We start from the raw sequence: 3,647 nt of genomic DNA, 5'->3' as shown, positions 1-3,647 counted from the left end.
GGAACCTTGTCACCAAGATCCCAGAGTTTCCTCCCAAAACCCTCCTAGTTACCAGGGCATTCAAGAAGAATTACTCCTGTTTCTGAGGTAATATCCAAGTGCTTCCTGACACTGCGTGGGTTTTAGAGTGGTGATGAGTCACTTCCCCTCAATGATCACAGGAGATGGAGGACCTTTGAGAAAGCACATAAAGAGCTGGTCAGAAGCACAGATAGGAATGGGGGCATGAACTGCAAGGAGTACTTCAGTGCCTGAAACAGTCTGCAGTCCTTCTGAAAGAAACACTCAACCCACAGCCTCTCTCATCCTTCCCCGCTTCTCTATCCTCAGCTGCCTCCTCCTCCTGCTCCCTCTCAGCCTCGCAGCACTCTCATCTGTCCCCAAGTGTGCAGACCACGCTGCCCTACAGTGCCAGCTGTGTGCTTGAGAAAACACTCACAGTACTAAACCATGCCCCTTGCTCATCAGCAGCCACTGCTTTTCTCTTCCTCCAGAACCTCCCATCTACTTTGGATGTCTCGGATTCCAGAAGGCTGGGTGATCAGACATGGGGGGGCTACAGAGGAACAGAGACCATACTTGTCCGTCAGCTCTGCCTGTGGCACACGTACAGGACACACTCCTGCCCAGGGTGAAGGGTGGTCTGCTCATGGCTCCCCTCAACGAGGTGCAGTTAGCTCAGCACCCACAGGGAACAGCACCTCACAAGGGCAATGAGGTGACGAGGCAGGAGCTGGGGGACAGCAGGTAGCCCCCTCCAAACCACAAGCCTTTACTGGCTGTCTGGACAGAGCTGATGGAGTCATGAGGCTGACAGCCCAGGGTATGACTGGCTATGGGGATATGGCGTGGGAAGCAGGGCAATCGTGGAGGTGGCAACTCTTCTCCCCTATCCCAAGCCTGCTCATTCCTCTTTCTCAACCAGCAGCAGCCACACAGGGTTCAGTTCCTCTTCCCCTCTCTGCCCAGTACCCACAAAAAGCAGCTCCATCAGGCACACACATCATACCAGCAACAGTCCTCAGGAAGGAGATATTTTGGTCCCAGGGGCCAGTTGCAGGTACTGAGGAAATGGGCAGACAGCTCATACGAAAACTGTCAAAGCATGTCTTCACCAGCACATGCAAGTCATGCCAGGCTAAAAAAAAAGCTGGAGAAGGGAGAGGTCAATTGCTCTATCTTCTGGCAGCATGCTCCTCAACAAGGAGAGCCTTCAGGCTGCCCCTCAGCCTCCAGGCTACACTGGGTATTGGCAGGTTTGACAGGGGAGAGAGAGAACACTGAAGCAAAAAACCATGACAGCTCTGTGTTCAGGGCTGTTGTACTAGTTTGAAAACAAACCAGTGGGAGGCACCAAGTCAGAATAACAATTTAATAGGGAAATCAAAAAAAAGGCAGAAAACACTGGCTCAAACTGACAGTCAGGATACAACCTGACACCCTGTTAGTCAGGGCGGCAGTAGCAGTCCAATAAGATGGTGGCTGCAGTCCTCCTGAAGTGGTGGATGTGGTTCTGTCGAAGCAGTGATCCTGTAGAAGGGTCTGCTCTTCCTCAGAAGGTCCAGTGGTGGCTGTGTAGCTCCTGTCCTCTGGGAATCCAGTGGAAAGGGTGTCTGTGGTGTTCGGAATCTCAGATTATATCCAGGATGGAATGCTTGGTTCCTCCTTCTGTGTGGAGCATCTCACAATGGGATGATGAGTCATGAGGCAAGGCATTGATGGGCTCATTAACAAAAAGATAGTCCAGAGAGAGGAGGAAAGGAAACACTGCCCCATCTGGTTCCAACAGCTCATGAGGACAGTAAAAGAATACATTCCAACCCAGGACAGCTGTAAAAAGCACAACCAGAACCAGCTTGTCATACCTGAGTCCAGGGAACTCAGGAGAACCTGAGCACCCAAGGGCAGGAGAAGGAGATGGAAACATTGCAGGCAACACACAGAGGAAAGAGAGGTTGATTGCCCCTTGCCCAGCAGCCCACTCCTCACCAAGGACAGCCTTGGTACTGTGCCTCAGCATCCAGACTGGGCACTGGTATCCCACAGGGAGGGAGACAGCGGCTGTTGGAAGTGATGCTGGGACAGCAGCAGCAGCCAAGGGCCAGCAGCACCCAAAGGCTGCAGGACACAGATGTCCCAAGAGGTCCAGTGCCAACTTCACATCACAAAACGGGAGATGAGCACCACCACCCACAGAGGGGGACACAGACCAACACAGAGGCCCAGCTATGCATAGTGGAGATGGTGTTACCTATAGGATGGGGAGGAGGGAAAGCAGCCACTCAAAGCATTGCATCAGGAGCATGCAGCACCTTAGGTGTGCTTCCTTGGAGCTGCCAGGAGCTGGAAAAGCCTACTCCAAGCCCCTCCATGAAGATTCATGGGGTCAAGTCTTTCACGCACAAAGCAAGGAGGACCCATGATGAGGTGGGAACTGTTGTGGGCCAGGCAGCCCCTGCAAACCAGAACAATTTATTGGTTGTTCAGACACAGCAGCATAATGGCCAGGGCAGCACAGCTGGGCCAACCTCAAGCAGAGGACAGGGTCTAGGAGGATACAGGACACAGGGTGGAAAGAGGAGTTGTGAGCTCCTTCAGTCTCAGGGGACATTTGCAGGCACCAAGATGCTGGTGAGATGGCTATGCCAGAGCACTGGACAACTACCAGAATACATCCTTGCTGCCACAAGAAGGTCATCCCATTACTTGAGCTGCTCCTGTGCTGTGACAGAGGATTCTGGAGCTTGATGAAGGAGAAAGTTTGAGGGGAAGCAATAACCCACGAGAACCACAAGATTGTCCTGCTTCCAGTGGTGGAGAGCCAAGCCTCAAGAAGGGAAGTGCCATCACCACTGAGCCTCAGATGTCCCTTCCAGCTGCTCTTCTTCCTCACTGCTCTGACTCTCCTGAGAACACTAGAACAGGCAGGGGCTTGGGAAATGCCTCTCCAGCCTGGCCATATTTACCTGAGGAGATCAAAAGAACCCGGGGCAGAGGCTGCTGCATGCCCTTGGCAGCACGAGGAGCTCAGACACACCATCACAGCTGCCTGTTCCCACTCTCTCTGTGACCTGTGGGGTCACAGGCAGGACAACCCATTTCCTACCTGCATCTTTCTCTGCCAGAAAAGTCTTCATCACACAGTAATTATCCTCACGTGCATTCTCATAGGGCTGGAGCTCTGGGGGAGACAAGAGGACAGAAACAGCCTGAGGGACTCCAGGACTGTGGGAGAAGGAGCAGGGCAGCCTCGGGCAGGATGCAGATCATCCTGGGATGCACACCATCAGGACAGCAGGGCTGGGAAGAGCTGCTGCCTACCCCAGAGAGGGTGAGAAGGAAGAGCAGTTCCCAACCCTCACTGGCACCTCGGAGAGACCCCAGCCAGGAGCTGCTGGAAGAGGCCACTGAGCAGGGTCTCAGCTGAGAATAGATGTGGGACACACTGCTCTGACAGATCAGCCAAAGCCAGCTGGGCTGCCTGCAGGCACCTCAGAATGGCAACGGGCCCTCCTGAAATACACTTGCTCCCCTCCCAGCTCCAGCCCTGCAGTCCCCTCTGTGCTGGGAACCCTACCTGTGTAATGATCCTCCTCGACTTTGCTGGGCAAGGCCTTCTTTTTTCTGGGAAGGCAAAGGGCAGTCCT

At 53.7% G+C, this 3,647-nt stretch overlaps 1 long non-coding RNA gene across 1 annotated transcript; it reads right to left on the bottom strand.

The window, feature by feature from the left end:
- Positions 1–1,731: 1,731 nt before the first annotated feature.
- On the bottom strand, positions 1,732–3,647 carry LOC108445054. Its single transcript, XR_001859796.1, has 3 exons — positions 3,578–3,647; positions 3,107–3,181; positions 1,732–2,966 (listed from the first exon to the last, which is right to left on the bottom strand). It is a non-coding gene; the product is annotated as an uncharacterized LOC108445054 (long non-coding RNA).

This window comes from Corvus brachyrhynchos, unplaced genomic scaffold (genome assembly GCF_000691975.1).
Source record: "Corvus brachyrhynchos isolate BGI_N302 unplaced genomic scaffold, ASM69197v1 scaffold140, whole genome shotgun sequence".
Lineage (NCBI taxonomy): Eukaryota > Metazoa > Chordata > Aves > Passeriformes > Corvidae > Corvus > Corvus brachyrhynchos.
Note: the sequence above shows the minus strand (reverse complement) of the source record. Positions and strands in the feature narration are given on the sequence as shown.